We start from the raw sequence: 15033 nt of genomic DNA, 5'->3' as shown, positions 1-15033 counted from the left end.
ATCAGTTTGCTAAGAGCTGGCAGCAAGCTTAAAGGTCTGCTGTTAGAACCAGTAACGGCCGCTTTTACCACTCTTGGGCAGCGGAATTACTTTGGTTTCCGTCCAGGCCTGAGGACAAATACTTTCCTCTAGGCTCAGATTAAAAAATATGACAGATAGGAGTGGCTATAGAGTCAGCTACCATCCTCAGTAGCTTTCATCTAAATTGACAATGCCAGGAGGTTTGTCATTATTGATCGATAACAATCTTTTCACCTCTCCCACACTAACTTTACAAAATTCAAACTTGACCAGCTTTTCTTTCATTATTTGTTTTTAAATGCATGAATACAATTTCTCACTGTTTGTTATTGGCATTTCCTGCCTAAGTTTTCCCACTTTGACAATGAAGTAATCATTAAAATAACTGGCAAATTAAAATGGTTTTGTGATGAATAAGCCATCTGATTGGATGAAAGATGGAGTGGAATTTGTCTTTCTGTCCATAATTTCATTTAAAGAACTCCATCATTATTTATATCATTGATCTTGGCTTCATAATACAGTTTCTTCTTATTTTTATTGAGTTTAGTCACATAACAATTTGCAGTAATTAAGTCAGTCAGCTCCTCATTAATCACATCAGAGAAACAAATATTTTAAACATCATCCACATAAGAGTCACAGCAAAATCTTTTGTATGATCTCTTATACACTATTTTAGGCCCAGCTATTGGAACTTTGGCTTTCCTGCATATAGCCACTATATTGTGATCACTGCATCCAATGGGGACGGATACAGCTTTAGAACAAAGTGCTACAGCATTAGTAAAAATGTGATCAATGTGGATGATGTTGTTCCTGTGGTGTTTGTAAACACCCTGGTAGGTTAATTAATAACTGTAACTGGTTACAAGGAGAAGCTTCCTCTTGAGCAGACAGCTTGATGAAAATCAGTCAATTAGAAGATGCATTAGAAGATAACAGCTAATAGATAAATACCCTGCATTAGAGGATAACAGTTGATGGATAAATACCCTGCACTAGAGGATAACAGCTGATAAATACCCTGCACTAGAGGATAACAGCTGATGGATAAATACCCTGCACTAGAGGATAACGGCTGATGGATATATACCCTGCACTAGAGGATAACAGGTGATAAATACCCTGCATTAGAAGATAACAGCTAATAGATAAATACCCTGCATTAGAGGATAACAGCTGATGGATAAATACCCTGCACTAGAGGATAACAGCTGATAAATACCCTGCACTAGAGGATAACAGCTGATGGATAAATACCCTGCACTAGAGAATAACAGCTGATAAATACCCTGCACTAGAGGATAACAGCTGATAAATACCCTGCACTAGAGGATAACAGCTGATAAATACCCTGCACTAGAGGATAACAGCTGATGGATAAATACCCTGCACTAGAGGATAACAGCTGATAAATACCCTGCACTAGAGGATAACAGCTGATAAATACCCTGCACTAGAGGATAACAGCTGATAAATACCCTGCACTAGAGGATAACAGCTGATAAATACCCTGCACTAGAGGATAACAGCTGATAAATACCCTGCATTAGAGGATAACAGCTGATGGATAAATACCCTGCATTAGAGGATAACAGCTGATGGATAAATACCCTGCACTAGAGGATAACAGCTGATGGATAAATACCCTGCATTAGAGGATAACAGCTAATGGATAAATACCCTGCATTAGAGGATAACAGCTGATGGATAAATACCCTGCACTAGAGGATAACAGCTGATGGATAAATACCCTGCACTAGAGGATAACAGCTGATAAATACCCTGCATTAGAGGATAACAGCTAATAGATAAATACCCTGCACTAGAGGATAACAGCTGATGGATAAATACCCTGCATTAGAGGATAACAGCTAATAGATAAATACCATGCACTAGAGGATAACAGCTGATGGATAAATACCCTGCACTAGAGGATAACAGCTGATAAATACCCTGCACTAGAGGATAACAGCTGATGGATAAATACCCTGTACTAGAGGATAACAGCTGATAAATACCCTGCATTAGAGGATAACAGCTGATGGATAAATACCCTGCATTAGAGGATAACAGCTGATGGATAAATACCCTGCACTAGAGGATAACAGCTGATGGATAAATACCCTGCATTAGAGGATAACAGCTGATAAATACCCTGCAGTAGAGGATAACAGCTGATAAATACCCTGCACTAGAGGATAACAGCTAATAGATAAATACCCTACACTAGAGGATAACAGCTGATAAATACCCTGCACTAGAGGATAACAGCTAATTGATAAATACCCTGCATTAGAGGATAACAGCTGATGGATAAATACCCTGCACTAGAGGATAACAGCTAATAGATAAATACCCTGCACTAGAGGATAACAGCTAATAGATAAATACCCTGCATTAGAAGATAACAGCTAATAGATAAATACCCTGCATTAGAGGATAACAGCTGATGGATAAATACCCTGCACTAGAGGATAACAGCTGATAAATACCCTGCACTAGAGGATAACAGGTGATAAATACCCTGCACTAGAGGATAACAGCTGATGGATAAATACCCTGCATTAGAGGATAACAGCTAATAGATAAATACCCTGCATTAGAAGATAACAGCTAATAGATAAATACCCTGCATTAGAGGATAACAGCTGATGGATAAATACCCTGCACTAGAGGATAACAGCTGATAAATACCCTGCACTAGAGGATAACAGCTGATGGATAAATACCCTGCACTAGAGGATAACAGCTGATAAATACCCTGCACTAGAGGATAACAGCTGATAAATACCCTGCACTAGAGGATAACAGCTGATAAATACCCTGCACTAAAGGATAACAGCTGATAAATACCCTGCATTAGAGGATAACAGCTGATGGATAAATACCCTGCATTAGAGGATAACAGCTGATGGATAAATACCCTGCACTAGAGGATAACAGCTGATGGATAAATACCCTGCATTAGAGGATAACAGCTAATGGATAAATACCCTGCATTAGAGGATAACAGCTGATGGATAAATACCCTGCACTAGAGGATAACAGCTGATGGATAAATACCCTGCACTAGAGGATAACAGCTGATAAATACCCTGCATTAGAGGATAACAGCTAATAGATAAATACCCTGCACTAGAGGATAACAGCTGATGGATAAATACCCTGCATTAGAGGATAACAGCTAATAGATAAATACCATGCACTAGAGGATAACAGCTGATGGATAAATACCCTGCACTAGAGGATAACAGCTGATAAATACCCTGCACTAGAGGATAACAGCTGATGGATAAATACCCTGTACTAGAGGATAACAGCTGATAAATACCCTGCATTAGAGGATAACAGCTGATGGATAAATACCCTGCATTAGAGGATAACAGCTGATGGATAAATACCCTGCACTAGAGGATAACAGCTGATGGATAAATACCCTGCATTAGAGGATAACAGCTGATAAATACCCTGCACTAGAGGATAACAGCTGATAAATACCCTGCACTAGAGGATAACAGCTAATAGATAAATACCCTACACTAGAGGATAACGGCTGATAAATACCCTGCACTAGAGGATAACAGGTGATAAATACCCTGCACTAGAGGATAACAGCTAATAGATAAATACCCTGCATTAGAGGATAACAGCTGATGGATAAATACCCTGCACTAGAGGATAACAGCTAATAGATAAATACCCTGCACTAGAGGATAACAGCTAATAGATAAATACCCTGCATTAGATGATAACAGCTGATGGATAAATACCCTGCACTAGAGGATAACAGCTAATAGATAAATACCCTGCATTAGAGGATAACAGCTGATGGATAAATACCCTGCATTAGAGGATAACAGCTGATGGATAAATACCCTGCACTAGAGGATAACAGCTGATAAATACCCTGCACTAGAGGATAACAGCTGATAAATACCCTGCACTAGAGGATAACAGCTGATAAATACCCTGCATTAGAGGACAACAGCTGATGGATAAATACCCTGCATTAGAGGATAACAGCTGATGGATAAATACCCTGCACTAGAGGATAACAGCTGATGGATAAATACCCTGCATTAGAGGATAACAGCTAATGGATAAATACCCTGCATTAGAGGATAACAGCTGATGGATAAATACCCTGCACTAGAGGATAACAGCTGATGGATAAATACCCTGCACTAGAGAATAACAGCTGATAAATACCCTGCATTAGAGGATAACAGCTAATAGATAAATACCCTGCACTAGAGGATAACAGCTGATGGATAAATACCCTGCATTAGAGGATAACAGCTAATAGATAAATACCCTGCACTAGAGGATAACAGCTGATGGATAAATACCCTGCACTAGAGGATAACAGCTGATGGATAAATACCCTGCATTAGAGGATAACAGCTGATGGATAAATACCCTGCATTAGAGGATAACAGCTGATGGATAAATACCCTGCATTAGAGGATAACAGCTAATAGATAAATACCCTGCACTAGAGGATAACAGCTGATGGATAAATACCCTGCATTAGAGGATAACAGCTAATAGATAAATACCATGCACTAGAGGATAACAGCTGATGGATAAATACCCTGCACTAGAGGATAACAGCTGATAAATACCCTGCACTAGAGGATAACAGCTGATGGATAAATACCCTGTACTAGAGGATAACAGCTGATAAATACCCTGCATTAGAGGATAACAGCTGATGGATAAATACCCTGCATTAGAGGATAACAGCTGATGGATAAATACCATGCACTAGAGGATAACAGCTGATGGATAAATACCCTGCATTAGAGGATAACAGCTGATAAATACCCTGCAGTAGAGGATAACAGCTGATAAATACCCTGCACTAGAGGATAACAGCTAATAGATAAATACCCTACACTAGAGGATAACAGCTGATAAATACCCTGCACTAGAGGATAACAGCTAATAGATAAATACCCTGAATTAGAGGATAACAGCTGATGGATAAATACCCTGCACTAGAGGATAACAGCTAATAGATAAATACCCTGCACTAGAGGATAACAGCTAATAGATAAATACCCTGCATTAGATGATAACAGCTGATGGATAAATACCCTGCACTAGAGGATAACAGCTAATAGATAAATACCCTGCATTAGAGGATAACAGCTGATGGATAAATACCCTGCACTAGAGGATAACAGCTGATGGATAAATACCCTGCACTAGAGGATAACAGCTGATGGATAAATACCCTGCACTAGAGGATAACAGCTGATGGATAAATACCCTGCACTAGAGGATAACAGCTGATGGATAAATACCCTGCATTAGAGGATAACAGCTGATGGATAAATACCCTGCATTAGAGGATAACAGCTGATGGATAAATACCCTGCACTAGAGGATAACAGCTGATGGATAAATACCCTGCACTAGAGGATAACAGCTGATGGATAAATACCCTGCACTAGAGGATAACAGCTGATGGATAAATACCCTGCATTAGAGGATAACAGCTGATAAATACCCTGCATTAGAGGATAACAGCTGATGGATAAATACCCTGCACTAGAGGATAACAGCTGATGGATAAATACCCTGCACTAGAGGATAACAGCTGATGGATAAATACCCTGCACTAGAGGATAACAGCTGATGGATAAATACCCTGCATTAGAGGATAACAGCTGATGGATAAATACCCTGCATTAGAGGATAACAGCTGATGGATAAATACCCTGCACTAGAGGATAACAGCTGATGGATAAATACCCTGCACTAGAGGATAACAGCTGATGGATAAATACCCTGCACTAGAGGATAACAGCTGATAAATACCCTGCACTAGAGGATAACAGCTGATAAATACCCTGCACTAGAGGATAACAGCTGATAAATACCCTGCACTAGAGGATAACAGCTGATGGATAAATACCCTGCACTAGAGGATAACAGCTGATGGATAAATACCCTGCACTAGAGGATAACAGCTGATAAATACCCTGCACTAGAGGATAACAGCTGATAAATACCCTGCACTAGAGGATAACAGCTGATAAATACCCTGCACTAGAGGATAACAGCTGATAAATACCCTGCATTAGAGGATAACAGCTGATGGATAAATACCCTGCATTAGAGGATAACAGCTGATGGATAAATACCCTGCACTAGAGGATAACAGCTGATGGATAAATACCCTGCATTAGAGGTTAACAGCTAATGGATAAATACCCTGCATTAGAGGATAACAGCTGATGGATAAATACCCTGCACTAGAGGATAACAGCTGATGGATAAATACCCTGCACTAGAGGATAACAGCTGATAAATACCCTGCATTAGAGGATAACAGCTAATAGATAAATACCATGCACTAGAGGATAACAGCTGATGGATAAATACCCTGCACTAGAGGATAACAGCTGATAAATACCCTGCACTAGAGGATAACAGCTGATGGATAAATACCCTGTACTAGAGGATAACAGCTGATAAATACCCTGCATTAGAGGATAACAGCTGATGGATAAATACCCTGCATTAGAGGATAACAGCTGATGGATAAATACCCTGCACTAGAGGATAACAGCTGATGGATAAATACCCTGCATTAGAGGATAACAGCTGATAAATACCCTGCAGTAGAGGATAACAGCTGATAAATACCCTGCACTAGAGGATAACAGCTAATAGATAAATACCCTACACTAGAGGATAACAGCTGATAAATACCCTGCACTAGAGGATAACAGCTAATAGATAAATACCCTGCATTAGAGGATAACAGCTGATGGATAAATACCCTGCACTAGAGGATAACAGCTAATAGATAAATACCCTGCACTAGAGGATAACAGCTAATAGATAAATACCCTGCATTAGAAGATAACAGCTAATAGATAAATACCCTGCATTAGAGGATAACAGCTGATGGATAAATACCCTGCACTAGAGGATAACAGCTGATAAATACCCTGCACTAGAGGATAACAGGTGATAAATACCCTGCACTAGAGGATAACAGCTGATGGATAAATACCCTGCATTAGAGGATAACAGCTAATAGATAAATACCCTGCATTAGAAGATAACAGCTAATAGATAAATACCCTGCATTAGAGGATAACAGCTGATGGATAAATACCCTGCACTAGAGGATAACAGCTGATAAATACCCTGCACTAGAGGATAACAGCTGATGGATAAATACCCTGCACTAGAGGATAACAGCTGATAGGATAACAGCTGATAAACCCTGCACTAGAGGATAACAGCTGATAAATACCCTGCACTAGAGGATAACAGCTGATAAATACCCTGCACTAGAGGATAACAGCTGATAAATACCCTGCATTAGAGGATAACAGCTGATGGATAAATACCCTGCATTAGAGGATAACAGCTGATGGATAAATACCCTGCACTAGAGGATAACAGCTGATGGATAAATACCCTGCATTAGAGGATAACAGCTAATGGATAAATACCCTGCATTAGAGGATAACAGCTGATGGATAAATACCCTGCACTAGAGGATAACAGCTGATGGATAAATACCCTGCACTAGAGGATAACAGCTGATAAATACCCTGCATTAGAGGATAACAGCTAATAGATAAATACCCTGCACTAGAGGATAACAGCTGATGGATAAATACCCTGCATTAGAGGATAACAGCTAATAGATAAATACCATGCACTAGAGGATAACAGCTGATGGATAAATACCCTGCACTAGAGGATAACAGCTGATAAATACCCTGCACTAGAGGATAACAGCTGATGGATAAATACCCTGTACTAGAGGATAACAGCTGATAAATACCCTGCATTAGAGGATAACAGCTGATGGATAAATACCCTGCATTAGAGGATAACAGCTGATGGATAAATACCCTGCACTAGAGGATAACAGCTGATGGATAAATACCCTGCATTAGAGGATAACAGCTGATAAATACCCTGCAGTAGAGGATAACAGCTGATAAATACCCTGCACTAGAGGATAACAGCTAATAGATAAATACCCTACACTAGAGGATAACGGCTGATAAATACCCTGCACTAGAGGATAACAGGTGATAAATACCCTGCACTAGAGGATAACAGCTAATAGATAAATACCCTGCATTAGATGATAACAGCTGATGGATAAATACCCTGCACTAGAGGATAACAGCTAATAGATAAATACCCTGCATTAGAGGATAACAGCTGATGGATAAATACCCTGCATTAGAGGATAACAGCTGATGGATAAATACCCTGCACTAGAGGATAACAGCTGATAAATACCCTGCACTAGAGGATAACAGCTAATAGATAAATACCCTGCATTAGAGGATAACAGCTGATGGATAAATACCCTGCACTAGAGGATAACAGCTAATAGATAAATACCCTGCACTAGAGGATAACAGCTAATAGATAAATACCCTGCATTAGATGATAACAGCTGATGGATAAATACCCTGCACTAGAGGATAACAGCTAATAGATAAATACCCTGCATTAGAGGATAACAGCTGATGGATAAATACCCTGCATTAGAGGATAACAGCTGATGGATAAATACCCTGCACTAGAGGATAACAGCTGATAAATACCCTGCACTAGAGGATAACAGCTGATAAATACCCTGCATTAGATGATAACAGCTGATGGATAAATACCCTGCACTAGAGGATAACAGCTAATAGATAAATACCCTGCATTAGAGGATAACAGCTGATGGATAAATACCCTGCACTAGAGGATAACAGCTGATGGATAAATACCCTGCATTAGAGGATAACAGCTAATGGATAAATACCCTGCATTAGAGGATAACAGCTGATGGATAAATACCCTGCACTAGAGGATAACAGCTGATGGATAAATACCCTGCACTAGAGAATAACAGCTGATAAATACCCTGCATTAGAGGATAACAGCTAATAGATAAATACCCTGCACTAGAGGATAACAGCTGATGGATAAATACCCTGCATTAGAGGATAACAGCTAATAGATAAATACCCTGCACTAGAGGATAACAGCTGATGGATAAATACCCTGCACTAGAGGATAACAGCTGATGGATAAATACCCTGCACTAGAGGATAACAGCTGATGGATAAATACCCTGCACTAGAGGATAACAGCTGATAAATACCCTGCATTAGAGGATAACAGCTAATAGATAAATACCCTGCACTAGAGGATAACAGCTGATGGATAAATACCCTGCATTAGAGGATAACAGCTAATAGATAAATACCATGCACTAGAGGATAACAGCTGATGGATAAATACCCTGCACTAGAGGATAACAGCTGATAAATACCCTGCACTAGAGGATAACAGCTGATGGATAAATACCCTGTACTAGAGGATAACAGCTGATAAATACCCTGCATTAGAGGATAACAGCTGATGGATAAATACCCTGCATTAGAGGATAACAGCTGATGGATAAATACCATGCACTAGAGGATAACAGCTGATGGATAAATACCCTGCATTAGAGGATAACAGCTGATAAATACCCTGCAGTAGAGGATAACAGCTGATAAATACCCTGCACTAGAGGATAACAGCTAATAGATAAATACCCTACACTAGAGGATAACAGCTGATAAATACCCTGCACTAGAGGATAACAGCTAATAGATAAATACCCTGCATTAGAGGATAACAGCTGATGGATAAATACCCTGCACTAGAGGATAACAGCTAATAGATAAATACCCTGCACTAGAGGATAACAGCTAATAGATAAATACCCTGCATTAGATGATAACAGCTGATGGATAAATACCCTGCACTAGAGGATAACAGCTAATAGATAAATACCCTGCATTAGAGGATAACAGCTGATGGATAAATACCCTGCACTAGAGGATAACAGCTGATGGATAAATACCCTGCACTAGAGGATAACAGCTGATGGATAAATACCCTGCACTAGAGGATAACAGCTGATGGATAAATACCCTGCACTAGAGGATAACAGCTGATGGATAAATACCCTGCATTAGAGGATAACAGCTGATGGATAAATACCCTGCATTAGAGGATAACAGCTGATGGATAAATACCCTGCACTAGAGGATAACAGCTGATGGATAAATACCCTGCACTAGAGGATAACAGCTGATGGATAAATACCCTGCACTAGAGGATAACAGCTGATGGATAAATACCCTGCATTAGAGGATAACAGCTGATAAATACCCTGCATTAGAGGATAACAGCTGATGGATAAATACCCTGCACTAGAGGATAACAGCTGATGGATAAATACCCTGCACTAGAGGATAACAGCTGATGGATAAATACCCTGCACTAGAGGATAACAGCTGATGGATAAATACCCTGCATTAGAGGATAACAGCTGATGGATAAATACCCTGCATTAGAGGATAACAGCTGATGGATAAATACCCTGCACTAGAGGATAACAGCTGATGGATAAATACCCTGCACTAGAGGATAACAGCTGATGGATAAATACCCTGCACTAGAGGATAACAGCTGATAAATACCCTGCACTAGAGGATAACAGCTGATAAATACCCTGCACTAGAGGATAACAGCTGATAAATACCCTGCACTAGAGGATAACAGCTGATGGATAAATACCCTGCACTAGAGGATAACAGCTGATGGATAAATACCCTGCACTAGAGGATAACAGCTGATAAATACCCTGCACTAGAGGATAACAGCTGATAAATACCCTGCACTAGAGGATAACAGCTGATAAATACCCTGCACTAGAGGATAACAGCTGATAAATACCCTGCATTAGAGGATAACAGCTGATGGATAAATACCCTGCATTAGAGGATAACAGCTGATGGATAAATACCCTGCACTAGAGGATAACAGCTGATGGATAAATACCCTGCATTAGAGGTTAACAGCTAATGGATAAATACCCTGCATTAGAGGATAACAGCTGATGGATAAATACCCTGCACTAGAGGATAACAGCTGATGGATAAATACCCTGCACTAGAGGATAACAGCTGATAAATACCCTGCATTAGAGGATAACAGCTAATAGATAAATACCCTGCACTAGAGGATAACAGCTGATGGATAAATACCCTGCATTAGAGGATAACAGCTAATAGATAAATACCATGCACTAGAGGATAACAGCTGATGGATAAATACCCTGCACTAGAGGATAACAGCTGATAAATACCCTGCACTAGAGGATAACAGCTGATGGATAAATACCCTGTACTAGAGGATAACAGCTGATAAATACCCTGCATTAGAGGATAACAGCTGATGGATAAATACCCTGCATTAGAGGATAACAGCTGATGGATAAATACCCTGCACTAGAGGATAACAGCTGATGGATAAATACCCTGCATTAGAGGATAACAGCTGATAAATACCCTGCAGTAGAGGATAACAGCTGATAAATACCCTGCACTAGAGGATAACAGCTAATAGATAAATACCCTACACTAGAGGATAACAGCTGATAAATACCCTGCACTAGAGGATAACAGCTAATAGATAAATACCCTGCATTAGAGGATAACAGCTGATGGATAAATACCCTGCACTAGAGGATAACAGCTAATAGATAAATACCCTGCACTAGAGGATAACAGCTAATAGATAAATACCCTGCATTAGAAGATAACAGCTAATAGATAAATACCCTGCATTAGAGGATAACAGCTGATGGATAAATACCCTGCACTAGAGGATAACAGCTGATAAATACCCTGCACTAGAGGATAACAGGTGATAAATACCCTGCACTAGAGGATAACAGCTGATGGATAAATACCCTGCATTAGAGGATAACAGCTAATAGATAAATACCCTGCATTAGAAGATAACAGCTAATAGATAAATACCCTGCATTAGAGGATAACAGCTGATGGATAAATACCCTGCACTAGAGGATAACAGCTGATAAATACCCTGCACTAGAGGATAACAGCTGATGGATAAATACCCTGCACTAGAGGATAACAGCTGATAAATACCCTGCACTAGAGGATAACAGCTGATAAATACCCTGCACTAGAGGATAACAGCTGATAAATACCCTGCACTAGAGGATAACAGCTGATAAATACCCTGCATTAGAGGATAACAGCTGATGGATAAATACCCTGCATTAGAGGATAACAGCTGATGGATAAATACCCTGCACTAGAGGATAACAGCTGATGGATAAATACCCTGCATTAGAGGATAACAGCTAATGGATAAATACCCTGCATTAGAGGATAACAGCTGATGGATAAATACCCTGCACTAGAGGATAACAGCTGATGGATAAATACCCTGCACTAGAGGATAACAGCTGATAAATACCCTGCATTAGAGGATAACAGCTAATAGATAAATACCCTGCACTAGAGGATAACAGCTGATGGATAAATACCCTGCATTAGAGGATAACAGCTAATAGATAAATACCATGCACTAGAGGATAACAGCTGATGGATAAATACCCTGCACTAGAGGATAACAGCTGATAAATACCCTGCACTAGAGGATAACAGCTGATGGATAAATACCCTGTACTAGAGGATAACAGCTGATAAATACCCTGCATTAGAGGATAACAGCTGATGGATAAATACCCTGCATTAGAGGATAACAGCTGATGGATAAATACCCTGCACTAGAGGATAACAGCTGATGGATAAATACCCTGCATTAGAGGATAACAGCTGATAAATACCCTGCAGTAGAGGATAACAGCTGATAAATACCCTGCACTAGAGGATAACAGCTAATAGATAAATACCCTACACTAGAGGATAACGGCTGATAAATACCCTGCACTAGAGGATAACAGGTGATAAATACCCTGCACTAGAGGATAACAGCTAATAGATAAATACCCTGCATTAGATGATAACAGCTGATGGATAAATACCCTGCACTAGAGGATAACAGCTAATAGATAAATACCCTGCATTAGAGGATAACAGCTGATGGATAAATACCCTGCATTAGAGGATAACAGCTGATGGATAAATACCCTGCACTAGAGGATAACAGCTGATAAATACCCTGCACTAGAGGATAACAGCTGATAAATACCCTGCACTAGAGGATAACAGCTGATAAATACCCTGCATTAGAGGACAACAGCTGATGGATAAATACCCTGAATTAGAGGATAACAGCTGATGGATAAATACCCTGCACTAGAGGATAACAGCTGATGGATAAATACCCTGCATTAGAGGATAACAGCTAATGGATAAATACCCTGCATTAGAGGATAACAGCTGATGGATAAATACCCTGCACTAGAGGATAACAGCTGATGGATAAATACCCTGCACTAGAGAATAACAGCTGATAAATACCCTGCATTAGAGGATAACAGCTAATAGATAAATACCCTGCACTAGAGGATAACAGCTGATGGATAAATACCCTGCATTAGAGGATAACAGCTAATAGATAAATACCCTGCACTAGAGGATAACAGCTGATGGATAAATACCCTGCACTAGAGGATAACAGCTGATGGATAAATACCCTGCATTAGAGGATAACAGCTGATGGATAAATACCCTGCATTAGAGGATAACAGCTGATGGATAAATACCCTGCATTAGAGGATAACAGCTAATAGATAAATACCCTGCACTAGAGGATAACAGCTGATGGATAAATACCCTGCATTAGAGGATAACAGCTAATAGATAAATACCATGCACTAGAGGATAACAGCTGATGGATAAATACCCTGCACTAGAGGATAACAGCTGATAAATACCCTGCACTAGAGGATAACAGCTGATGGATAAATACCCTGTACTAGAGGATAACAGCTGATAAATACCCTGCATTAGAGGATAACAGCTGATGGATAAATACCCTGCATTAGAGGATAACAGCTGATGGATAAATACCATGCACTAGAGGATAACAGCTGATGGATAAATACCCTGCATTAGAGGATAACAGCTGATAAATACCCTGCAGTAGAGGATAACAGCTGATAAATACCCTGCACTATAGGATAACAGCTAATAGATAAATACCCTACACTAGAGGATAACAGCTGATAAATACCCTGCACTAGAGGATAACAGCTAATAGATAAATACCCTGCATTAGAGGATAACAGCTGATGGATAAATACCCTGCACTAGAGGATAACAGCTAATAGATAAATACCCTGCACTAGAGGATAACAGCTAATAGATAAATACCCTGCATTAGATGATAACAGCTGATGGATAAATACCCTGCACTAGAGGATAACAGCTAATAGATAAATACCCTGCATTAGAGGATAACAGCTGATGGATAAATACCCTGCACTAGAGGATAACAGCTGATGGATAAATACCCTGCACTAGAGGATAACAGCTGATGGATAAATACCCTGCACTAGAGGATAACAGCTGATGGATAAATACCCTGCACTAGAGGATAACAGCTGATGGATAAATACCCTGCATTAGAGGATAACAGCTGATGGATAAATACCCTGCATTAGAGGATAACAGCTGATGGATAAATACCCTGCACTAGAGGATAACAGCTGATGGATAAATACCCTGCACTAGAGGATAACAGCTGATGGATAAATACCCTGCACTAGAGGATAACAGCTGATGGATAAATACCCTGCATTAGAGGATAACAGCTGATAAATACCCTGCATTAGAGGATAACAGCTGATGGATAAATACCCTGCACTAGAGGATAACAGCTGATGGATAAATACCCTGCACTAGAGGATAACAGCTGATGGATAAATACCCTGCACTAGAGGATAACAGCTGATGGATAAATACCCTGCATTAGAGGATAACAGCTGATGGATAAATACCCTGCATTAGAGGATAACAGCTGATGGATAAATACCCTGCACTAGAGGATAACAGCTGATGGATAAATACCCTGCACTAGAGGATAACAGCTGATGGATAAATACCCTGCACTAGAGGATAACAGCTGATGGATAAATACCCTGCACTTGAGGATAACAGCTGATAAATACCCTGCATTAGAGGATAA

The 15033-nt window shown here is 39.8% G+C and overlaps 1 protein-coding gene across 3 annotated transcripts in view; it reads right to left on the bottom strand.

Moving 5' to 3' along the window:
- Positions 1 to 15033, bottom strand: part of hdx (highly divergent homeobox) — a 53677-nt gene that overhangs the window by 24453 nt on the left and 14191 nt on the right. The window lies entirely within an intron of this gene.

The sequence above is a fragment of the Oncorhynchus gorbuscha genome, linkage group LG23, assembly GCF_021184085.1.
Source record: "Oncorhynchus gorbuscha isolate QuinsamMale2020 ecotype Even-year linkage group LG23, OgorEven_v1.0, whole genome shotgun sequence".
Lineage (NCBI taxonomy): Eukaryota > Metazoa > Chordata > Actinopteri > Salmoniformes > Salmonidae > Oncorhynchus > Oncorhynchus gorbuscha.
This window is presented reverse-complemented; position numbering and strand designations above follow the sequence as displayed.